This window comes from Lynx canadensis, chromosome D1 (genome assembly GCF_007474595.2).
Source record: "Lynx canadensis isolate LIC74 chromosome D1, mLynCan4.pri.v2, whole genome shotgun sequence".
Classification (NCBI taxonomy): domain Eukaryota; kingdom Metazoa; phylum Chordata; class Mammalia; order Carnivora; family Felidae; genus Lynx; species Lynx canadensis.
Genome location: NC_044312.2, coordinates 115599412 through 115625366, shown reverse-complemented (window position 1 = coordinate 115625366; position 25955 = coordinate 115599412). Strand labels below are relative to the sequence as shown.

The following is a 25955-nucleotide window of genomic DNA, read 5'->3' as shown; positions in this document are numbered from 1 at the left end:
CACCCTACCTCCTCTCACCTCCTGGAGACAGGTCTCTGCTACTCAGAGCACATCTTAAAGGAAAAACACAGCAGCATCCAAAGAGAGAGAACAGCTCGGTCAGACTGAGCTCTGTGGAGATGGCCACAGAAGCACCTGGGGGCTCCTTCCCTGAACCCCTTACTGGTTTCTGCTCCTGCAGGACCTCGGACACAGGGTCCCTCCTACAGCCCTCCCGGATGCCAGGAGACTTACAGCAGGGCCATCACTAAGGCAGAAGATAACCAGGCACCTCCTGGCCCTGGTGCGTGGCTATGATGTACAGTAACGGCCAGTGCCCAGAAGGCAGCTTCGGGAACTCACAAGGTACTGCAGAGAGTGGGGACGAACCTGGGTGCCAGCCCAGAGGGCAGTCCGGCACGCCACCCTGCCTGAAGCCAGAGCCCCCGCCCCCAGTGAGAGTGTGGCTCCTCCCAAGGGGAACCAGCAGGGAGACGCCCGACCGTGCCACAGGCCCGGCGTGACCGGGAAAGAAACGACGGCCCCAAGAGAGCGGGGCTCACATTATGCCTACGTGCCTCCCCCAGGCACCGCCCAGTCCAGCCCCACCTGCTCTCAGGGGCTCCTCACATACTCAAGAGTGACCCGTGGAAGCCTCTCCTTTCCACGGACCGCCCCCACCTTGGGTGCTGTCGTGGAGGGCGGTGCGGACGGAGGGAAGCACTCTCACTTCCCACACGTACGCTGTGAGTCTGGCTGGGGCGGGGGGGGAGGTCCCGTGGGCTTCGTGCGGTCTGGGGAGCACTGGCTGCCGCTGCCCCGCCGTCTCGGGGCCCACGTGAGTCCAGTGCTTCTCTGGCAGTGTCCAACCACCGGCCTTCCCAGCAGCAGCCACAAGGGCTGCAGACTCAGGGACCAGGTCCCCTCCCGGCTCAAGACGGTACACCACGGCGGCCCTGCCGGCCCTCACGGGCAAGGAAGGAGACACGGGGCACTTCAGTCTCCTGAGCGGCCTCAAAAACAAAGAGCTCTGCTCACTCCGCAGCCCAGATGCTTTGTTTCCGTCAGCAAGAGTGTGCTTGCCGGCCCCGCCTGCGTCCACCCGCACGTTCCCAGCACCCAGCACCCACCCACCTCAGGAGCAAGCCCGGGCAGGGCGGTGCGCCCACAAACCCCGGCCACATGGGTAGCCCCGCATCCATCTCCGTTCTTGAAGAGACCGAGCCCATCTCCCAAGGACAGAACTCGCTGGCTGGACACAGTGTCCCCATGCCACCTGTCAGTTCCAAGCGCACCTCCACGAACGGCCCGGGGCAGAGCGCTCTGCACGCCTCTCCCTCGTGGCTTGTCTCAGTACAGGGCCGCTGGCGGGGGGCGGGGGGGCGGTGCCACAGCTGCAGAAGGGGCCCCTCCTGCAGTTTGGGGGGTGAGGGACTGGAGGGGCTCTTGAGGTCCCACAGTGAATTCGGGGCCCCACCCTGGCCATAACCTTCTCCACTGCCCTCTCAAGGTGACCCCGGTGCCCACGCCATCATCCGGATACCCTCTGCAGCCCCACGCTACGGCCTGCCCGAGGTGGGTCGCTGCCCTCTGAGAGTTCCTGACGGCCCGTGCCCTGGCCCGGCCAAACCAGCTGCCTTATCTCTCTCTCTCCGAGGGGCTGAGCTACCCCTTGCTCCAAGGAGGGGCCTGCAGATCTGTCCTCCTGGGGGCTCTCCTTGGGCCGAGGGGCCATACCTTGGGCCTGGCAGTCACCCTCACCAGAACTCAGGAGTTCCTCCCAGTGACCGTCGCTCCAGCTGGTTGTGGTTTCACTTCGGACCAGACCAGAACTGAGGTGGTCCTCACAAGGTTAGTTTCAGGCGGGCTAGAACTGTGTCTTTATTCCAGGAATTTCAAACTGTCACACTGCACGGCTCGTGCCTGAACGTGGTCCCCACGTTCCGTGAAGACCAGAGAAGAGGGGGAGGTGGGAAACAGGCCACACACCCTGAAGGACCAGGATTCCAGTCATGTGCCCGAGACCCCCAACTTGTCTACGGCCCCTCCTAGGTGGCCCTTCCAGAAATGAAGCGGGACACCACATCACAGCTTAGCACTGCCTGAGACGGTGTGAGGCTTATGACGACCCTGTATCACTGGCTCTTAAGACTCATGCCAATTGCGGAACGTGAAATGTGAAACAAGGTCTGAGGATGACAAAAACCTGGTCCTTCTGTAAGAAGATATTAAGCAGTAAGACCCAAGACTGCAGAGTGAGCCACCAGGGCACCCAGACGCGGGGACAAACACGCTCCCTCCTCCTCAGGCGCTGGGCTGGAGGGCAGGCACCCTGACAGTGGCTTAGTGTCTGGGTCAGAGCCAGGTCAGCCCTGCGTACCCACACAGCGGTGCTCCCCACGTGCACCCCCTCCAACCGCACTGTTGTGCCCTGCCGGCTCTGTCCCTGCCATGTCCCAGCACGATCAACCTAAACCACCCTCAGTCGCTCATGCTTTTCAGGGCCTATACTGTCTCATTCGACAGTGGCGATGGCCAACATTCGTCCAAGATAACCACTCTTAAGGGACAGGAGAAAGATGCCTATCAGTTTTACCTCTGACCCCAACAGGCCTCAGGCTGACACGAATCTGTCATTTGTGCCTTAAGGGCAGGGCTCATGTGCTAAATGGAGACGTGGCCCGGGACACACAGGTTTCCAAACCCTCAGCCTCCACCGGGGGATCACGTGGGCAGTCACATAAAGTAGGCAAGGGCGCCTGGCCCACTGTGAGGAGGTCTGAGCTTGGCCGCCCGAGTACGACCCTATCTCACCAAGAAAGATGTTCCCACCTGACAAATAAGATGCCAGCCAGAGCCCGTGTGGTTGCGGGCCATAGCATCTGAGGCCCAGGAAGCAGAATCTTCCGGACAATTTCTGAGCTGTGGCCCTTTCCCACTGTTTTCTCTCACAGACACCGGCGCTCGACAAGTATCTTGCGATCAAAGAGGTGGAAAGACCAGGAGGGACATGGCCCTTCCCCGCGTCTGCACCCTGACGGTATTCTTCCCCGCGCCCCCACGCCATTCTGCCTGCCTCCCTCCGTGAACTGAGAGATGCCCACGCCGGAGAATCCACTCTTTCGCCCCCGAGTCCCCACAGACCCGAGGCGTTTTCCTCCACTCTCTGTAATGCTTACTGATTTCAGTGGTTAGAAAAAGGGAGATGCAAATTAAGACCACAGTAAGGTTCCACTACACGCCCCCCACGTAACCAAAACTCACAAGATCAACCATACCAAGTGCCGGCAAGAACGTGGAGGAACTGGGAACCGCTCCCGCCGGCTGGCAGGAGCGACACGTGCACAGCCGCCCCCGAAAACGGCAAAAGGCCCCCTGCCGCGGGCCCGGGGTGTGTGCCCAGCGGGAGGTGCTCACCGCAGCCTCGGCCTCACAGGCAAGCGCGGGCGAGTGCACGGCGGTGCAGAAGCGCTCGCGTGGCCACTGGCACACGCGCGTGCCCTGAGCGCACCCGTGCTCAGCTGAAGAGACCTCGTCGTGCCACCAATCCCTTTCACGTGGGTTTCAAGAACAGCAAAACTACTGTGACACACAGCAGACCGGTGGCCGCTGGGGGCTGACGAAGGTGGCCGAGTACACGGGGACACAGGGAACATTCATGCACCTTCCAAATTCAAAGTGCAACGCTTAAGTAAATTTTATTGCAAGTAAACACATCCCATAAAGCCAACTGTTAAACCATTCCTGTCAAATACACCAGGAAGAAAGGCATAAAGCATGGGAGAACACTGGCGAGGACCGGGGTGGGGTGGGGGGGGGGTAGGGGGTGCGGCCAGCCCGTCGGGAGCCAGCGTGGCACCCCCTTGCCGAGAGCTTTCGCGCTTCCTCCATAAAAAGCTGTGCTTTACTTAAGTCGTTCTATACCTAACAGTAACCTAAGTTCTTTATGGGAACTTTTGTTTTAATGTTTTCTTTATTTGGGGGACAGTGCAAGCGGGGGAGGGGCGGGGGGGAGGGGGGATCCAAGAGGGCTCTGTGATGACAGCACAGAGTCCGACACGGGGCTCGAACTCACGAACCGTGAGATCATGACCTGAGCCTAAATCGGACACTTAACCGACTGAGCCACCCAGGCGCCCCCTTTATGGGAACGTCCTCATTCAGCTGTGCACCCCAGACCGTGGCGGACACCCAGTGGTTACGTAGCAAGTTAGCGGATGCCACGTGGTACACCCCTGCGGACAGTGATAAGCAAGCGTGATGTCTCCGCGAAGGGTACCACAGCAGCTGCTTCCCAGAGGTCTCGAGGTGGAGTGTGCCGGCTGATGTCATAGTAACTACCCAATCCACCCCAGACCCGGGTGGCTCACAAACAAGCACCACCTTCTCGCTCATGAGTCTGCAGGTCAGCCAAGACTCAGCAGGGGCGGCCTCCCAGCCACAAGCGGGATCTAGGCCCGCACAGGGCGCCCTCTCCCTCTCTCAGCCCAGCAGCACCCAAAGGCACATCCTTCCAAGGAGGCGACGGGAAGGCCCCGAAGGGGCAAGTAGAAACAAGCACCCCCCTCGAGGTTAGGTCTCAAAGTGGCGCACAGTCGTGGTCTACATCCAACCGGCCACATCACATGACCAAGCCCACATCCTTCCTCAAATGACAGAGCCCACCGGTGAAACCATCGGCCTCCAGCCTTCTCGGTGGCGGGGCTTCGGATTACAGATTCAACTTCCCGACGTTCTCAGGACTGTCACATCGTATCACTTCTCATCTACCTGCTTCCACGTGTATCTGTAACCGCACAAGGTGCTATCGTTGCGCAGCGAGCGTGCGGTCACCTCCGTGGCCGCCACGTCTTTTCCTCCTCTTCTTGCCCCTCTGACCTGCATCTGGGATTCTCTGCTTCTGGCCTCAAGTATATCCTTTGGAATTCCCTTTTCCTCACGGGAAACTCTCTCCATTTTTGTCTCAAGAAGCTCCGTTCCAGCCTTCAGTCTTAGAAGACACTCTTGCCGGGCAGTCTTCCACTGGCTGTTCTCCGCACGGGGCCAGGCTTCCGATCTGCCGCGTGCCAAGCGGCTGCCAGCACAGCTCCCCTGCCCGTGACTTGTGATCTCTGCGTCTCCGCAGAACGCGTCTAGGTGTGCACCTCATTCCCGCCACCTGTGTTGGAGCCTGCAGTCCTGGCCAATTTCACTCATTCCTTGCGTTTTAAGACACAAATTCACCAAAATTTTGGAGATATTTCACAACGTACTGAAATCAGAAAAATAAATTCTTCATATACGAAATCTAGAAAGATAGAATTAGGAATTAGACTTAAAGGATTTAGGGGAAAAAAACCAATGACGGTCAGATGCCACGAAGCAGGCGGCACGCCTAACGGTAAGCGTGTTGCCAGGCCAAGGGCCCCCTCCATCCCCAACAAGGGGACAGCGAACTTCTCTCCTCTCGCACAACACAACTTCGTGCACTCTTAAAAGCTGCCACGTTCTCTCTCTTTTCCTTCTGGGACGCCAACTAAACCTTTGAGACTTGATCACCACATCCCTTTACCTCTTGCCCCCCTGTCCTGTCCCCTGCTCTCTATTCAGGACCCGCTTTGTTCCTATTGTTCAGAACACCAAATCTCTCTTCAACTATGTCTGCTTGTGAAATCCAGAGTTCTCACGTTGGTTCTGCAGGTTTCAGTTCTGGGATTCCATTTGCTCTAATATTTCAAATTCCGCTACGCCACCTTTCGCACCCCAAGTTTCCTGCTACAAATTTCAAGGGTGCCTTTATCTCTTTAAAATGGCACACCTGCCCCTTTACACCATCTGAATCTGGTATCAGAGCTCTCCGTGAGTCTGTTCCCGTTGGTCTCTGCTGAGTTCCCGCTCACGCACCTTGACTCCCTATGTGCCTGGTATCTATGACCAGATGCTGGACTACATGTGTGAAAATTCTAGGCATCATCTGTGGCCTGCAATGACAACGTCCTCCTCCGGGGGACTGCTTTTCTTACCTTAACCCGAGTATAAAGTTCGAGGTGTCCAAAGGCCCACTGCACACCTGTGACAGGGCTGGCTCGCGTCCAGTCCCACTCCTGCCCTTAGGGCACTGCCTTGAAAGTCTCCGTGGAAAGCAAAAAGGGTCTCCATTTCTCGTGGGCTCCGGGCTTTGATTCTTCTCCTAGACCAGGGTTGCTCAACTTCGGCACGTCGACATCTCAGGCCGATGGCTCTGGGTGGGGGACTGTTGTATGTGCTGTAGGGTGTAAGCAGCTTCCCTGCCCTCCACCCCCTAGATGGCAGTAACGCACCCCCTCCTGGGTGGTGACAAAGGACCCGGTCTCCAGGTGTTGCAAAGTGTCCCCTGGAGGGCAAAGCCACCCTGACAGATAACCACCCTCTTGACTTCATGGTCACATCAATGTCTGTTTCACGGTTCTTTCTTTGGGATCAGCAACGCTCTCCGAGGCACAAACAGCGGTGTGCTGTACTTGCTTACGTGGACACTTTCCTCCTCCTGGAGAAGGCCCAGAAACTCTCCTTGTTTCTTGTTATCTATGATGCTTCCAAGAGAGAATCCCAAGCAGGGTTTGGGATGCGGGGCTCAATCTCAGGCCTGTGAGACTGACTTGAGTTGAAATCCAGAGTCTGACACTTAACCAACTGAGCCACCCAGGCAACCCCTCAAGACTTGTTTAACAGTGTATCTGAAGTCAGCACTGTCCAACTTGCAGCTTCTAGCCACGTGTGGCTACTGAGCACTTGAAGTGCGGCTGGTCTGCGTGGAGTGTGGAGTGTGCCAGAAGTGTAAAATACACACCAGAATTCAAAAACGTAGTATGAAAAAGATGTACGATATCTCTTTAGAAAAAGACGTAACTTTTTCTATTGACTGCATGTTGCAATGATACTATTTTAGGCATATTACAATAAATAAAACATATTAAACTAGGTTTTTGTGAAGCTTCATTTGTTGTTTTTTTAATAATCTCTACACTCAATCTGGGGCTCAAACTCATGACCCCAAGGTCAAGAGTCACACGCTCCACCAACTGAGCCAGCCAGGTGCTCCTAAAATTAGTTTCGTCTGCTTTTTACTTTTTTTTTAGTGTTGCTACTAGAAAATTTAGAATTCTATGTATGTCTGCATTAGTGACTGTATCATATTTCCACCATATGGTACAGACGTATGTTAGCTAATCTGCCACGACTGGACTCAGAAGCCCCCCAGGGTGCACATTTCTGAGGACAAAGGCTAGGTTTCTATTATCTGTTACTATGCAAGGTGCACACATACTCATAATGCCAACTGCTTCACAGGGGAGAGGGAACCTCCTTCCCTCCCTAGGACAGCTTAGCTTAGGCAGGCATGAAGACAGAAGAAACAACACAAGGCTTGTTTGCCCCCAAACATTTATACGGAAAGGCTGAAGACGTACCATCCGAAGGGCCATGAACTCGTTTTCAATAACAACACGGTTAACGTTTATAGGCATTCGCTCTCCATAGAGCACTTTACGCTTAGTTCACATATAGATAGAATTACTGCAGCAGACACGGACCCTCCCTTCAGTGAAGGACTGGGGCTGCCAAGAGCGTGGGGACCTCAAAGGGTCAGCTTCGTCAGGGGACTGCCTTCCTTGGCTTCGAGCCACAGCTGCGCGAGGCGGGGGACAAGGGCCCAGCCATGCCCACCCCACGCCAGATGCCCCTGACAGGCAATCTTCATGTCAAAGCTCCCGAACGGGCCTCCCCTGCCCGCCTCTAGCCCTCTCCCTCCCTTCCCTGCTCACAGATGCTCCTCTCATAAATCCTCAGCCCTCCAAGCCTAGCTCAGGGTCTGATTCACAGAGAATCCAGCCTGAAATGATCATCAGTAGCCCACGTGAAAGCTGAGAAAAGACACGGGGAAGGGTAAGTAACGTGACAAGGCAGCACACCTTGTAAAGCATCAGAGCAAGGACCCTGTCTGCAGGTGGTCAGGGCAACCTTACTCTTAACCACCATGTGACAGTGATGCAGTGAAAGTTACAAACCCCTCACCATGTGGCACAGAGACGCAAACGGACCCACGGAACGATGCTTCCACGTCACGTGACGTGAGGGGAAACGCACATCAAAAGAGTCGTGAGCTCCCTCCACACACCCGCTGGAGCGGCCCAAAGCCAGAACTGCGACATCACCCAATGCTGGCGAGGACACAGGGCGGACGGAAACTCTTGTTTGTTCCTGGTGGGAATGGAAGCGGGGCGGTCCGCTTTGGGAGACAGTCTGGTGGCTTCTGAGAAAACTCCACACGCCATTACCACGCGACACAGAGCCCCGCTCCCCGGTATTTACCAGTGGGAGCCGAAGACCTACGACCACGGCAACGCTGCTCACGGGACATTCACGGCAGCTTTAATTTATAATCCCAGCAGCTATGTTCACAACTGACAAAGTCCCGGAACGTCCATCAAGATGTCCTTCAGCGGTGGACAGATAAATAAACTGTGAGATGTCCAGGCGAGGGAATATTATTCGGCACCGAAAAGAAACGAGCTAGGAAGCCGTGGAAAGAAGGAATCTTAAAGGCACCTTACTAAGTAAAGAAGCCAATCTGAAAAGGCTACATACTGTATAATTCCAATTCTATGACATTCTGGAAAAGGCAAAACTATGGAGACGTAAAAAGATCAGTGGTTGCCAGGGGCCGGGGGGGAAGGAAAGGATAACAGGTAGAGCACAAGAGATTTTTGGGGCAATGAAACACTCTGTACGATACTGCAGTGACTGATATGTGTCCATCACTCGTTTGTCCAAACACACAGAATGTACAGCCCCCAGAATGACCCATGACATCAACTGTGGACTTTGGGTGATGATGACATGTTCACGTAGGTTCCTCAGCTGCCTGGTGGGGTGTCGACAGTGGGGAGGCTGTGCAGGTGTGGGGGCAGGGGTGTATGGGAAATCTCCACACCTTCCTCGATTTTGCTGTGAACCTAAAGCTCTCTAAAAAAAAAAAATCTTGGGGCGCCTGGGTGGCTCAGTCGGTTGAGCATCCGACTTCGGCTCAGGTCATGATCTCACAGTTCATGAGTTCGAGCCCCCCCGCATCAGGCTCTGTGCTGATGGCTCAGAGCCCAGATACTGCTTCGAATTCTATGTCTTCCTCTCTCTCTCTGCTCCTCCCCAGCTCATGCTCTGTCTCGCTCTCCTTCAAAAATAAATAAAAACATGTAAAAAAAAATTTTTTAATAAAAAATAAAACCTTAAAGAAAACACTAAATAAAAAAAACTTAAGCAATGAAAGTTATAGACCCTCCCCCAAACATACACACGTACTATATAGCACGTATATGCGCGCACATGGTGTGTGTGAAACAGCAAAACCTTTTCATGTGCAACTTCAGAAGTTCACAGACCTTCTAGAAGATCCTCAGGCCTATTCAAAATATGAAAACATAATCCTTTCCCCTAGGGCTCCACAGGGAACTACTGGAGGTCCACTAGTTTGCATCCCTTGATAACACAGGATACCCATCCTCAAGCCCTGAGAAGCCACCCATTCCTAGAAATTCTGTGTCCCCCCCACCAACCCACCCCGCCCCAGCTCCCTGGCTTCAGTCCCAGCCTCTCCTCTATTCACTGTTTCCCGGGCAATTCCAGCCACTCTCATGGCTGAAGTCTGCTCAGCCACGTGAACCAGATGTCAAACCTGGAAAAAATTCACTGAGAAAGTAAGCCTTAACGGATTCAGCCAGCCTTTCACAGACTGTCCTCAGTACTGACCGTCGCACTTCGCAGCCCCTCAAGGTGCGGGCGCCCAGGGAGGTGCGCTCCAGACATGCTGGCCTACAAAGAGGCACCACCTGAAGGCTGGGCGAGTGTGGCTCGTGACCGGTTCACAAGCCAGAAACACTCTGGTACAGGAAGTGCCCAGACAACTGTCATACTGGAAACAATGAGCGGCCTAGGTAGAGCACTTCTTTGAGATTCACGCTTTGAGCCCATACCGCGCCGGGTCTGTCTGGCCTCACCACTCCCAGACCTGAAGGCAGTGAAGTCCAGGAGTGGAGGAGCTGCTCTTCAGGAAGAGGCTGGGTCCCGGGAGGGGCCCCTCCACCCCATCCCTTCCACACAAGTTCTCAGACAACTCAAGGCGACCCATGGCCTGACCCTAAGCAGTTTTAATTCCAGCAGAGCCACGGATAGTAACTGTGCCAACTCAGAACTTGATTCGAAGAGGAAAGAGTTAAAAGGCATTAGAAGACGAGGCCCCCGCTCCAGAAGGTTTACAAAAGGACATTTCACGAAAAAGACTGAACACACTTACCTTTAAATTTTGATCTGATGTTTTGCCAGTTCTTTGTTTATTCTCTTTATTTCTTGCTTCTTTACTTTTGCCTAAAAAAAGAGAGAACACAAATGCATTTACTTTAACTCACTTCTGAGCAAACATCTGTTCCCCGACAAGACCAACGCCTCAGAACTAAAGGCAAAAATCACTGCTTTTAGGAGGCAAAGAAAGAACCACACTGCCAGCAGCCAAAACCAGCAGGGAGGCAACTGGGACAGAAGCCGGGGCCCTGACGCGGGCTGCCCAGGTCAAAGCGGGTGAGTCCAGAAGCCCACACAGGAAAGCAGCCACTCTAAAACCCGAAGGGGTTCTACAGCACCATTGTCACTTTAGTTTTTTATTATTATTTTTATTTTAGAGACGGAAGAGGGGCCAAGGGAGGGGGAGAGGAGAATCTTAAGCAGACTCTACACTCGCACAGAGCCGGATGCGGGGCTGGATCCCACAACGCTGGGATCATGACCTGAGCCAAAATCAAGAGTCAGACTTTCAATCGACCGAGCCACCCAGGCACCCCTACAGCACCATTTTAATCCCATCTTCTGCCACTGTTCTGGAACTGTAAGCACTCAAAATACCTGAACATTTTCCACAGTTAATAGTTAACTCCTAAAATTGACTGTTTATTGCCATGGATAAATTTTTGAAAGTATAAAGTTTAATCCTTTTAGCAGCTTCCAATTTCCTTCCCTATGAAATTCACCAAACTACAAAATCTGATAAATCTTTTACCACATGCAGTGAAGTCTGGGAAGTTTTCTCCATTATATGCAAAGAGATGGAAAGTACATCACATACACGACAGTCAGACTTTCGCTAAATTCTACATCTGTTGCAAATTGGACTCAATCCAACAAATATTTGTGTGTATGCAAGCGTGTCGGCCATCGAATGGAGAGCAGACTATGCACGGTTTTGCTCCACCTTGACCGAATGTGGAAACCGAGGCTTCGAGAGGGTAGGACACTTCCTAAGGGCTACAAATCTTGACAAGTACTGTAAAAATGGAAGAAGCGATTCAATCACACAGGACACAGCGAGCTGTATGTGGAAACACATCTGTGTAAATGCCCATCGTCCTGTGAAAGAGCCGGCACCAGTTTACTATCAAGACCCTCTCCAGGCGAGTCCTTGCTTTGGCGACAGCGTGCAGCGGGAGAGGAAAGGAAAGCAGCCGCGGGAACAAGTACCGCCCCCACGCTCACAGATGCCCAGACACTGCGCTCGCCTGCGTCCTCCTCCAGAATGCTGTCCACCTGCTCTGCCTCCCTTGTGGACGTCTGTCAACCCTCCTCCAGCAAGGCGGCCTCCCTCTCTCCAGGACGCTCCCAGAACATCATTTATCTTTTACTGCTAATTTGCCATTAGGTAGGGCTTCCCATCTGCCAGATTAAAGGACACTGCTTTAAGCCAATCCCACCCTAGAAAGCCCCTATGGAGCAGCTGGTCAGGACAGGGCCACGAGGCAGGCTCACTCAACCAGGCACCGTTCGAGGTACGGAGACAGACAGACGTAGGTCAAAACAACACTTCCTGCCCTCAGGGAGCCACCGTTCCAGGCAGCGGTGGGGGCTGGACCTTTAACGGAACAAGCACAGCACAGTGAGCTCTGGGGAAACAGGGAGGCAGACAGGCTGGGAAGGGGCGTCCAGCCCCCCTCAGCAGCCCCGATGTCATGCAGGCCAGAGCCGATCACAACAGTTAAGATAAGGCACAGCCAGGGCGCCTGGGAGGCTCAGTCGGTTGAGCGTCTGACTTCGGCTCAGGTCATGATCTCACGGTTCGTGAGATCGACCCCCCATCGGGCTCTGTGCTGACAGCTCAGAGTCTGGAGCCTGCTTCGGATTCTGTCTCCCTCTCTCTCTGCCCCTTCCCTGCTCACGCTCTGTCTCTCTCTCTCTCTCTCTCTCTCTCTCTCAAAATAAAGATTAAGGGGCGCCTGGGTGGCGCAGTCGGTTAAGCGTCCGACTTCAGCCAGGTCACGATCTCGCGGTCCGTGAGTTCGAGCCCCGCGTCGGGCTCTGGGCTGATGGCTCAGAGCCTGGAGCCTGTTTCCCATTCTGTGTCTCCCTCTCTCTCTGCCCCTCCCCCGTTCGTGCTCTGTCTCTCTCTGTCCCAAAAATAAATAAACGTTGAAAAAAAAAAAATTTAAAAAAAAAAAAATAAAGATTAAAAAAAAAATTTAAAGATAAGGCGCAGCCAAAGATAAGGCGCAGCCCTGAAGTCGGGGTACCTGCTAGAGCAGTAGGCTTAACGGCCCAGGGCGGCAGGAAGTCATCCTTAGTGTTATTTTTGCTGAAGTAGGCTTTCTGGACCTGGCTGAAACGGCCGTGAAAATGCTATCTTGGTAGCCTCCCGCTTCACACCCAGCGCCTGCAGCAGCCTGACGCAGCCCAGCCTGAGCGTGCACCGAGTGTGCCTGTGTGTGCATGCACACCTGTGTTTGTGTGAGCAGCACGCAGGCGTGCTCCTGTGTGGGGCACACCCTGTTTACGTGTGCCTGTATGTGTGCCTGGTGGGAGTGTGCACCCGCGTATGCGTGTATGTGCACGCCTGTGGCTGTGTGTGTGCACGTGTGCGTTTGTGCTGCTCACAAGGTGGACGGGAATCTGTCCCCGTGCTCTCTCTGGGACGTGTGCCACTCCACCTCCGCAAGCCCTACAGGAGAAGAGGCCCCCTGAGTGGCAGAAACCCATGTTGTGCAGACAGTCCGAAGACGGGAGACGGTGGAAAGAAGCAGTAACGCAAATGAGCTCAATCAGCTTTCGTAAACCTGCAGAGGTTACCCAGATTGGAAAGTCACAAATAAACTAAAGGCACATAGAGTTATAAGGGTCACCACCAGGAGACAGAAACAGACGGTAAAACCACGCTCCGTCCAGAGAGCGAGACCAGCCAGGGCGGAAGCTACAGCTTTTTATCCAAAGTTTGTTTTGTTTTGTTTTGTTTTAAGTGGCCAATCTAGGGGCGCCTGGGTAGCTCAGTCGGTTGAACATCTGACTCTCGGTTTTGGCTCAGGTCGCCATCCCAGGGTGGGAGAATTGAGCCCCACGGCTGAGTGTGGAGCCTCCTTGACCTTCTCCCTCTCCCTCTCCCTCCCCCTCTCTCCCTCCTCCCTCTCCCCCTCTCTCCCCTCTCCCTCTCCCCCTCTCTCCCTCTCCCTCCCCCTCTCCCTCTCTCCTTCTCTCTCCCTCTCCCTCTCTCTCCCTCTCCCTCTCTCCCTCTCTCTCCCTCTCCCTCCCCCCCTCTCCCTCTCTCTCTCCCTCTCCTCTCTTCTCTCTCTTCCTCTCCCTCTCTCTCCCCCTCTCCCTCTCTCCTCTTCGTCTCTCTGTCTCTCCCTCTCTCTCTCTCTCTCTCTCCCTCTCCCTCTCTCTCCCTCTCTCTCTTCCTCTCTCTCTCTCCCTCTCCCCCTCTCTCCCTCTCCCCCCTCTCTCTTTCCCTCTCTCTCTCTCTTCTCTCTCTCCCTCTCCCTCTCTCTCCCTCTCTCTCTTCCTCCTCTCTCTCCTCCCTCTCCCCCTCTCTCCCCTCTCCCCTCTCTCTCTCCCCTCTCTCTTTCTCCTCTCTCTCTCTCTCTCTCTCTCTCTCCCTCTCCCTCTCTCCCCTCTCTCTCTTCCTCTCTCTCTCTCCCTCTCCCCCCTCTCCTCCCTCTCCTCTCTCTCCTCCCCTCTCTCTCCTCCCCTCTCCCTCTCTCCCTCTCTCCCCTCCTCTGCCCCCTCCCTTGCTCGTGCTCACACTGTCTCCAAAATAAAATTTTAAAAGTAATAAAAAAAATATAACAAATAAAACAGCCAATTTACAACAAACACGAAGTACACATTTTTTTCCAATCAGGGCAGGCGAGCACTCTCCTGGAGGAAAGCGCAAGCAACGCCACGAGTGGGCTCCAGAGGCAGGCGTGGAGGCTGGAGTCCGCGAGCGGTCTCTGCTCCCTCTGTGACCAAGGGGGAGTTCCTTTACCTCTCTGAACACACACCCCCTCAAAAGGAAGCCACGGACGCCACGGACGCCACGTGGTGCACCTGTGCGGGAGAAGGCAGAGAGAAGAACGGTGGGGGGGGGGGGGTCAGCCAGACCAGAGAGCCGGGCGGGAGCACCCAGGGGGCCGCAGCCAAGACGGGAGAGCCCGCACTGCGTCACACCCCCGTGACACAGAAGGGAAGGTCCGCGGGGAGCAGCCGCCAGGTGGGGGGGGGGTGCCTGCCGATGGAGCCGCCGCCCTGGCCCATGCCTCCTCCCACGCTCAGAAACGAAGTTCACGGAAAAATAAGCCGGGGAAAGTGCTGGGTCAACTCCGCACAAAGAAACTCTAGGAACAAAGGGGACCGAGCAGAACGCTCTCGCCTGGAACTGCTCAAGGGCCGCAGAAAGACGCTCCAACGGCACCGACATCAGAGCACTGTTTCAAAGCCAGCTGAGAGACGGCAAGAAAACCGAGAAATATCCAAAAATCCACTAGAAACATTCAGGTATCGGGTAAACAGGAAGTAGAAACATCGTTCCACAAACGAAGATGGCCTGAGACAGGGCAGAGGTCTGGACAGAAATAGAAGAGATACGAAGAAAATTATTCAAACCAAACGGAAATGGAAAACGAGACAAAGGGTTCAAGAAAAAGCAGCAAGCACTGCAAATGGCCAGAGACGCGACCTGTGGCAGGAGTCCCTGAGGCCGGCGGCCAACCAAGCAGCAGAGAGGCTACAGGGCGTCATTCGAAGACTTCCCTGAATGACCACGCGAGCTCCTGGGACGCCGGCCCCAAATAACACGCACCAACACGTATTCTCATAGCAGTATCTGACCTCACAGAAAATAAATCGCCTGGACACCCAGGAAAAAAGGGCAAGCTGCCTGAAGGAGAAGCCTGCGGCCCCTCAGGTTCCGGCATCGCGTCCCAGCGGGAGGCAGGCGGTGGCACGGGGGCTCCGTGGGGAGGCGAGACCTGCGACCGGAATGTGCGCCCCGCCACACTCCTGCGCCACTGGCCTCAGAGCGCGAGGGGGGGCCCCAGGCGGCTCGTGGCACTCCAGCGACGTCTCCGGGAAGCGAGGGACGGCGGCGGGGGCGGGGCAGAGCCGGCGGAAGGTTCACAGTGAGCCGGGGGCCGTCTACCTATCGTCCCGTCCCTGAGACTCCAGGTGCGGACGAGCTCCGGAGAAAACCCCGGCCGCCCTGACCTCGGCTGGAGTCCACGGACCACATGTGGCACTCTCCCTTCAAGACGCGTGGTACCTCCTAGAGGAGGAGGCTTACTGAGGGCGACGACGCCTGGCCTCCGTGAGCACCCCACACCCGCATCGGGGAGCATCAGTTCCCACTACAGGAATCCAGGCTTCTCGGTGGAACCGCTGGCCCCACTACGGGGAGAGCCCAAGACCAGCCCGGCCCTCACAGACTGTCAAAGACCACGGGCCACCAGGGCCAGTCAGAAACGGCACCCAGATGAAGAGACTCCATCAGTCAAAGGTGGAACGGCCTGAGCTTCCAAGAGGATAAAAGTGCAATGGTCAAATTCACAAAAACATTGAAATCCATGAGTTCAAAATTACATTTTAAAAACCACCTAGTCACCTTGAGAGGATACTAAGGACAAATTGACTTGAGGACTGGTAATAGGGGCGTCTGAAGGGCTCAGTCATTGAGCATCCAACCTCAGCTCAGGTCATGACCTTGCAGTTCGTGGGTTCGAGCCCCACATCTGGCTCTGTGCTGCCAGCTCGGAGCTTGGCCTGCTTTGGATTCTGTCTCCCTCTCTCTCTGCCCCTCCCCTGTTCACACTCCCCTATTCTCTCTCAAATATAAATAAACATTAAAAAATTTTAATGGGAATGCAAGCTGGTGCAGCCACTCTGGAAAACAGCATGGAGGTTCCTCAAAAAGTTAAAAATAGAACTACCCTACGACCCAGCAATTGCACTACGAGGCATTTATCCACGGAGGAGGTGTGCTGCTTCGAAGGGACACGTGCACCCCAATGTTTATAGCAGCACTACCAACAATAGCCTAAGTATGGAAAGAGCCCAAATGTCCATCGACGGATGAATGGATAAAGAATGTGTGATATATAGACAATAGAGTGTTACTCGGCACCAAAAAGAATGAAATCTTGTCATTTGCAACTACGTGGATGGAACTGGAGGTATTATGCTAAGTGAAATCAGTCAGTCAGAGAAAGACAATATCATATGACTCCACTCATATGAGGACTTTAAGACACAAAACAGATGAACATAAGGGAAGGGAAACAAAAAGAATATAAAAACAGGGAGGGGACAAAGAGAAGAGACTCATAAATATGGAGAACAAATGGAGGTTGCTGGAGGGGGTGTGGGAGGGGGGATGGGCTAAATGGGTCAGGGGCATTAAGGAATCTACTGAAATCATTGCTTCACTACATACTAACTACCTGGATATAATTTCAAAAAATAAAATTAAAAAAAGTTTTTTTAATAAGAAACCTGATAAACAAGGAGAAAGAACTGAGCACCTACCCTGCCTCTTCCACGGGAACATCCCCCAGCGTAACTGGAACAGTCTCTTCATACAAGGATCCTCACAAGTCAGTGAGAATGAGAATCACCATTTGGCCCCTCCCCCCCAGAACGGCGGAACCGAGCAGCTAACATCACAAGGGGTCAGATGGCCACCACACAAGCCCCACAGGCACAGCAGAGCTTCACCTCCAGTCTTGCCAAGGTGTCGACTATATGCGACTCAGCCTCCACACCCAGCTGGCAGATGGCCAAGAACATGGTGAAGCACACTAGACCTCCACAACTTAACGTCCCTTAAATGTCCCGGGTCTTCAGCAGACCGTTGTAAGGAAAAGAAAGGAATAAGATTAAAGACAGGAAATGTTTAGAAATGGGCAAGACCACACCAGAATGTTCAGGATGCATCCCGGTGTGAGAAAACTGTAAAGGACACAAAGGAACCCAATGAGGACAGGAGGTTTGGAGGGGGGATCAATGGGATGGGGCAAGCAGAAGGGCTTCTGGGGTCATCACCCGGTGGAAGTCACAAAGGTGTTTGCTTTATCATAACTCATTAATTTCCAAACGTAGGTCTGTGTTTTATTTTACAACAAAAAGGAGAAAATAGGAGTAAACTGCCTTGTGAGACACTGGATCCCTTAACTCCAGAAATGTTCAAGCTCTGGCTGGGTCCCTTCGATGCATCTGACCACAGCTTCCCCTGCACAAAACCCAAGCCTCTTCTGAGGACAGTGGATGCCATCCATGCCCCCCCACCCACGTGCCACCGGTGTACAAGATCCTGCTCACTGTTCATCGTCCCTCCCCTAAGGGGCGGGGCCCAAGGAGATCCGGCGAGCCCCCTCCCCCCACCAGCCAGCCCTTCTCTCCCCACCCCTAGTCCCCTGCAGTATCCTCTCCTCCACCTCACCCCCCCCCAACTAAGCAGCAAGGGTGTCACCTCTTCAAGAAACCCCCCTCACCCCTCCAACAACAAAGTCAGGTGCCCCCTTGTCTCTACTGCCACAGTGACCCTGGTCTCCTGGGCCCTTCTTGTCACTGTTCCCAGCTGATTTTCTCCCATCTCACAGCCTTGCACAAGCACACCCCCCAGGGCTGGTTGGCGACCAGCACAGACAAAGGCTGGGCAGGATGACTGGGGTTCCCTCTCAAGCGGCATGAACCCTCCTGGGGATTCCCAGAAAGGGGAGCTCATGAGACAGTGCCCAGACACCACACACACACACACACACACACACACACACACGGTGGAAGGCCTGGTGCGGGAGCCTCCCTGGGCTCAGGTCCAAGCTGTACCACCGATTCACCAACGCCTCGGTGCCCCCGTCTCCCAGCAGAGACACCACCGCAGGCAGCAAGGAGTACAAGGAGCCCTCACAACAGTGCCTGGCACATGAGCCCACAGACACTAGCCCTTAACTGGATGCTTTCACTCAGCTGAACAAGGCTAGCCTTAAGTGTTAACCCTTCAAACGCCGAAGGGGAACGCCCTCTGCTGCACTGGGTTCTAACATGCCTGTCCAAGGTTTTACAGAAAATCGAGTGTAACTGTGGGTGACTGATAACCCACATGCAGATTCATACATCCACACCAACGTTTATGTCCTGAATGTACCAAAATGTCCTGGCAGCCTCTTCCACTGTGCACTGTCCATCCCTCAGTCCCCATGAGGGGAGGACACTGCAGAGCACCCTGTCCACTGGGGTCCGTCAGGGGCTTTCCTGGCAAAGGCTAGTTCACGCTCATTCATACTGTACTTCTCTCCAGACAGGTGGGGGTCCCACCGACAACCAAGCCACCCCACATAGCGGGGAGCAAACCTAGCAAAAACCCTTCTCTTTTTAGATGAAGAATTCGCCTTGCGGGCTTGGGGAGAGGTTTACGGCCCACCCTGACCTCAGAAACCAGTTCTGAAAGGGAAAACTGTCAACCAGGGTAACTGGCCTGGAGGGAAACGCCTCACTGGGCTTGTAGTTTGATCTTTGTTCCACGGGAAGAGCGGCTGGTCTTCGCCTCCTGGCGCTGCCTCTGTCTAAGTTCAGCAGGTTGCTCAGCCCCTGACAACCCTGAACTTGTAACAGGCAGTGCCCAGCGTGGACTCACGAGCTCTGGTAGCTAATGAGTAACCCAGACGAGCCCGCAACCACTGCCCCCAGACAAGCTACAATTTGTGCCCAAGTAAGTAGCAAAGAATGCACTCTGCAGATAGGCTTTAATAAAAGCTTCTGGATTTTTAGGAATACCGCCCTGGTTGGTCTTCCAGAATAACTGCCGGTTAATGATTTCTCATTGCAAGCTGAGACCCTAACTTTGGAAACAAAGAGTACAGTACCAAACTACGAAAACCTTAAGGTAGTAAGTATGAAATTTACAATAAAATTTGGTCTAAATAAACAATTTTAGTCTGTATATCCTACAACTGGGGCACCTGGGTGGCTCAGTCATTAAGTGCCGACTGTTGGTTTCGACTCAGGTCATAATCTCACGGTTCATAGGATGGGGCCCTGAATTGAGCTTCATGCTGACAACACAGAGCTTGCCTGAGATTCTCCCTCTCTCTCTCCCTCCCTCCCTCCCTCTCTCTCTCTCTGCCTCTCCCCTGCTCATGCTCTCTAAAATTAAATAAACTTTAAAAAAAAAAAAAAAAAAAAGAATTTCACTAAGTAAACCTAAAGCCCCAAATCTACCAATCAAAATCCTATTTTTTAAGGAAAATATTTTGCTACAATTATCCTGAAGGTGGTCAGCACAGTGGCCAAAAAGTCTGAAATCAAGCCTGCACTGGAATGCCGGCCCACGTCTCGACAGTTATGTGAGCTGGGGCCATCAACTTAATGTCTCTGTGCCTCAGTTTCTCCTTCATTACATGGGAATGTCATCCATCAACGCGCCGTGATGAGGACCACACAAGATAGGAGCCAAAAGACCACACAAAGCAGCATAGTCGCGGGAGGCTGTAAGGATCGTCATCAAGGACAGCGTCTATGTTTTCCCTTTACGAATGCATAGGAAGGACAGGCCTCAGAACAGAAACCCTCAACAACAAATCAGAGAAAAGACTTCAAATATCAAGTTGTTATACGCCATAGAAGATAAAGCCACTCTTGACTGACAAACGTTAACTGATTATCTTTTCCTACTCAAGTGCAGTTGACATACAATATTGTTAGTTTCAGGTGTATAACATAGTGATTCAACATTTAAACACATTAAGAAGTGATCACCACTATAAATCCCGCTACCACCTGTCATCATACAAAGTGGTTACTTACACATTATTAACTACGTACTACATCACCAATCTTATTTATGACTGTAAGCCTGTACCTTTAATCCCCTTCCCCTGTTTTCATCAACTCTCAACCCCCTCCATGGCAACCATCAGTACGTTCTTATACCTACGAGTCTATTTCTATTTTGTCTTGTCTGTTCATTTGCTTGGTTCTTGAGACTCCACATATAAGTGAAATCATATGGTATTTGTCTTTCTCTGACTTATTGCACTTAGCATAATAACCTCCAGGTCCATCCATATTGAGGCAAACAGGACGATTTCATCCTCTTTATGGCTGAGTAATAGTCCTGTGTGTGTGTGTGTGTGTGTACATGTACGTGACAAATACATGTCATCTACATCTTTATCCATTCATCTATCACACATTTCGGCTGCTTCCATATCTTGGCCACTGTCAATAATGCTGCAATAAACCCAGGGGCACAGGTATCTTTCTGAGTTAGTGTTTCTGTCTTCTTCAGGCAAACACTCAGAAGTGGACTTACAGAATCGTATGGTATTTTAACTTTTTGAGGAACCCCCATACTATTTCCATAGTGCTTGCATCAATTTGCATTCCCACCAACAGCACACAGGGTCCCCTTTCTCCTCATCCCCTCCAACACTAGTGATTTCTCGTCTTTTTGACACTAGTCACTCTGACAGATGTTGAGATGACGGCTCACTGTGCTATTGATTTGCATTTCCCTGATGATAATGAGCATCTTTTCATGTGTCTGTTGACTATGGCATATCTTTCCTTCACAGCTTTATTGAGACATAACTCCTATATCATACAATTCACTCATTTAAAGTATATAATTCAATGGCTTTTAATATATTCAGAGCTGTGTATTAATCACCACAATCTAATTTTAGAAAATGTTCATCTTTCCAAAAAGAAACCTCAAACCCGTTAGCAGTCACTCACCAGCTCCTCCCTCCTCCAGCCCCTGGCAATCACTACTCTGCCATTTCTATGGATTTCCCTTCTCTAAACATTTCAGATAAATAAAATCTTTATATGGTCTTTTGTGATTGGCTTCTTTCACTTAGTATATTTTCAAGGTATCATGAATTACATTCCATCTCTTTTTATTGCTGAATAATATTGCATTACAGTTGGTCCTTGAACAACATGGCTTTAAAACTGTGCAGGTCCACTTATACATAAATTTTTCGGTAATACAATACAGTACTGTAAATGTATTTTCCTTATGATTTTCTGAATAACACGTTCTTTAGCTCACTTTATTGTAAGAGTATATAGTACATACAACATACAAAGAATGTGTTGACCAATACGCTATTGGTAAGGCTTCCAGTCATAGTAGGCTATTTATAGTAGTTAAGCTTTGAGGGGACTAAAGTTACATGCAGATTTTTAATGCACAGGGTTTAAGTGCCCCTAACACCGCACTGTTTAAGGACCAACTGCGTATGGGTCTACCACATTTACTGTCTAGTCATCACTTGACGGATTGGGTAGTTTTCTACTTTTTGGCTACTATGAATAATGTTGCTATGAACATTGGTGTACAAGTTTCTGTGTGAACATGTTTTCGTTTTCCTTGGAGGACACCTAGGAGTAGAATTGCTGGGCCATACGATAATTCTATGTTAGAGGAACTAACAAGATGTTCTTCCCCAAGGGCAGCACCCTTTTATATCACTAGAAAAGAATGAGGGTTCCAATTTCTCCACAATCTTGCCAATGCTTGCTATGGTCCAATCATTTTTTTCCCATCATTTTATTACGGCCATACTAATGAGTATGAAGTATACCCACCGTGGTTTTGATTTGCATTTGCCTGAGGGCTTTTAATGTGTTTATTGGACATTTGTATATCTTCTATGGAAAATGTATATTCAAATACTTTAAACCATTTTTAATTGAGTTGTCTTCTAATTTAGTTCTTTATGTATTCTGGATACAAGCCTTTATCAAATACTGATTTTCTTTTTTTTTTTAATATAATTTATTGCCAAATTGGAAAAAGTACATGATTTCAAATATTTTCTCTCATTCTTGGGTTGTCTGTTCACTTTCCTGATAGCATTTTGCAGCATGAAAAGTTTTTAATTTTGATGAAGCCTTGTTATTTATATATCACTTATACTTCTGTCAATGTATCAGAATCCTTTTCCCAAGGCCAACAGAAATTACTATTTCTTGTAAGAGTTCTACAGCTCTAGCTTTTGCATTTATGATATATTTTGAGTGAAATTTTTGTGTATGACTGTTGAGGTAAGGGTTCATTTCAATCCTTTTATTTGTGGATGTCCAAGTACTCTCAGCACCATTTGTTTAAAAGACTATTCTTTTCCCCCACTGAATTGCCTTGGCACTCTTGTCAAAAATCAAGGGACCACAAATGTCAATTCCCATTAATCTATATATCATGCCATATAATCTCCACATCATTCCATTAATCTTAATAATCTATCCGTACACCATAACAACACTGTCTTGATCACTCTGTATTAAGTTTGGAATAACTTTGTTCATCATCAACTTTGTTCATCATCAACTTTGTTCATCTAACCAGTCCAGACTGATTTGACTACTATGGGTCCCTTGAATTTCTGTTTAGTTTTTTGTTTTTTTTTTAATTTTTTTTTTCAACGTTTATTTATTTTTGGGACAGAGAGAGACAGAGCATGAACGGGGGAGGGGCAGAGAGAGAGGGAGACACAGAATCGGAAACAGGCTCCAGGCTCCGAGCCATCAGCCCAGAGCCCTGACGCGGGGCTCGAACTCACGGACCGCGAGATCGTGACCTGGCTGAAGTCGGACGCTTAACCGACTGCGCCACCCAGGCGCCCCTCTGTTTAGTTTTTTTTTAATGTTTATTTATTTTTGAGAGACAGAGAGAGAGACACAGAAGGGAGGGGCAGGGAGGAGGGAGACACAGAATCCGAAGCAGGCTCCAGGTTCTGAGCTGTCAGCACCGAGCCCAACATGGGCGTCTAAAACTCACATACTGTGAGACTCATGACCTGAGCCAAAGTCAGACACTTAACCACTGAGCCACCCAGGCGCCCCTTGAATTTTTTGTATTTTAGAATCGCTTATCTCAGAAAAAAAAAAAAAAAAAAAAAAAAGGCATCTACGTATTTTTTTTTTTAAATAAGATTGCATTCATCTAGATCAATTGGGGATTGTTACTATCTAACAGTATTAAGCTTGCAATCCATAAACATGGGATGTCTTTCCCATTTATATTTAGGCTCCTTACTCCATTCCAACTACTGTTCATAGCTAGGTGTACAAGCATAGGCTTTTTTTGTTAAACTTATTCCTATGTACTTTAGTCTTTTTGATGCTATTGTAAATGAACTGTTTCCTTCATTGTCAGTGTACAGACATACATTAATTTTTCTACAGTGATTTTATATACTGCACCTTCCTCACCCACTTATAATTCTAATCGTTTCTAATGGATTCCTTAGTATTTTCTATACAAAATGATGTCACCTGCACATAGGGATCATTCTATTTCTTTCCAACCTGGATGCCTTTTATTCCTTTTTCTTTTGTCACTGCCAGGCTACAAGCTCCAGTATCAAATAGAAGCAGTGAAGCAAACATCCTTGTCACGTTCCTGATCTCAGAGGGAACAGCCTTTCACCATTAAATAGGATCTTAGCTGTGGATTTTTCATAGATATACTTTAAGTCAAGACATTCCCTTGTATTTCTAGTTCGTTGAGTATTTTTATCCTAAAAATGTACTGGGTTTCGTTAAATGTTTTTTCTGCATCTACTGATATGACCAGATGTTTTTAGATCTTTGTTGTATTAACATGGTTATTTCCAGATGTTAAGCCAATCCTGAGTTCATGGGATAAATCTCACAATGACCTGATGTATAATCTTTCTTATTGCTGGATTCAGCTGGCTAGTATTTGATTGAAGATTTAGCTTCTATATTCACAATGGATATTATACTGAGTTTTCTTTCCTGTGATTATTCATCTGGTTTTGTTATCAGGGTAAATGTGACCTCAGAATGAACAGGAGAGTGTTTCTTCCTCTTCTTTGTTTTTCCAAAGAGTTTGTAAGGATTAGAACTGATTATTTAAGTTTTTTGTAGAATTCACCATTGAAGCCACCTAGGCTAGGATTCTTCTTGTGAGAAATTTTTAAATTACTAATACAATCTCTTTATGCAGATTTTTTGTTCTTCTTGAGTCATTTTCATTACTTGTGTCCTTTCTAACAATTTCTCCATCTTATTTGTTACCTTTTTTTTTTTTTAAGTAGGCTTCACACCCAGTGCAGAGTCCAACCACAGGGCTTGAACTCACATCCCTGAAAACAAGATCTGAGCTGAAATCAGAGTTGGATGCTTAACTGGACTAAGCCACCCAGGTGCCCCATGCTATCTAATCTTTGGCATACAGTTATCCATATCATTTCACTATAATCCTTCTTATTTCTATAAAGGTAGTAATGTCCCTTCTTTCATTCTTGATTTTAATAATTTTGAGTCTTTTCGGGGCGCCTGGGTGGCTCAGTTGGTTGAGCATCCAACTTCGGCTCAGGTCATGATCTCACGGTTTGTGAGTTTGAGCCCCATGTCAGGTTTTGTGCTGACAGCTCAGAGCCTGGAGCCTGCTTTAGATTCTGTCTCCTCCTCTCTCTGTCCCTCCCCACTTGTGCTCTGTCTCTGTCTCTCAAAAATAAATACATGTAAAAAAAAATTTTTTTAATAAAAATATAATTTTGAGTCTTCTATTTTTCTGGTCAGTCTAGCTAAAGGTTTGTCAGTTTGATATTCTTTTCAAAGAACCAATCATTGATCTAATCTTATTTCTTCTTTCCTGCTTTGCTTTGGGTTTTGTTTGCTCTTCTTTTTCTGGATTCTTAAAGTAAAGTATTAGGTTAATGATTTGAGATCTTCTTCCCTTCTTTCTTTTTTTTTTTTTTTTTTTTTTTTTTTAAGTAGCTCCGTGCCCAGCACAGGGCCCAACCCGGTGCTTGAAACTCACAGCCCTGAGATCAAGACCTAAACTAAGATCAAGAGTCCTGAGGCCTAACTGACTGAGGCACCCAGGTGCCCCTTGAGATCTTGTATCTCAGCATAGTTATGTGAGTTAGACCCTGGCAAACTGCGGTCCCCTGTCCTTGGAATAATGGGGTCCCACTTGCCTTCTCCTCTCCATGAAGCTGCTCCAAGGACATAGCCTTGACAGTGATGTGGTGCTGAGACCGTCTGGAAAGTGTATGTGACTGATCTAGTTAAGGCCTGTATATAAACTTCTCAAGATTTCGCAGATAGGTACAAAGATCCATTAGTCCTTCATTGCCCAGGCCAAACCTCGTATGTAAGTTATTTTGCTGTATTAAACTTGCCCCCTACCATGTGGAGTGGCCTGCCTCTACAGTCAGTACTCTTCCTGCCCTCCAAATACAGGGCCCAGTTTCAGATTACACCCAGGAAGCTCCCAAGAAGCTTACTAACCAACACCTTTGTGTTTCCTTCTTTGACCCAGTGGGTTACTTAGGACAGTGTTTAATTTTCACATATTTGTGAATTTTCCAATTTCCTTCTGTTACTGATTTCTAAGTTCATCCCAATGTGACTGGAAAACACACTTTGTATGATCTCAATCCTTGAAATTCATTGTATAGTGTATTGTGAAGAATGTTCCATGTGCCCTGGAGAAGAATTTACATATTCCGCTCCTGTCGGGTGGAACAGTCCTATATGTGACTGCTAGGCCTGATTGGGTTATAGTGTCGTTTGAGTCTCCTATTCACTCTGATCATGTCTAGTTGTAGATGTATTACTGTAAGTAGTGTTCTGAAGTCTCCAACTTTATAATTATCTATTCCTCCCCATGTATTTGGGGTGCTATTATTAGGTGTAGCCAT

The 25955-nt window shown here is 50.2% G+C and overlaps 1 long non-coding RNA gene and 1 other non-coding gene across 2 annotated transcripts in view; both read right to left on the bottom strand.

Moving 5' to 3' along the window:
- Positions 1-5313: 5313 nt before the first annotated feature.
- LOC115526657 lies at positions 5314-5436 on the bottom strand. Its single transcript, XR_003972706.1, has one exon. It is a non-coding gene; the product is annotated as a U6atac minor spliceosomal RNA (small nuclear RNA).
- Positions 5437-9127: 3691 nt separating this feature from the next.
- The window catches only part of LOC115524445, a 47641-nt gene continuing 30813 nt past the window's right edge, over positions 9128-25955 (bottom strand). The window contains exons 2-3 of the long non-coding RNA XR_003972105.1: positions 10286-10356; positions 9128-9166 (exon numbers count right to left, since the gene is read on the bottom strand). This is a non-coding gene — a long non-coding RNA (uncharacterized LOC115524445). The remainder of the gene's footprint in view (positions 9167-10285; positions 10357-25955) is intronic.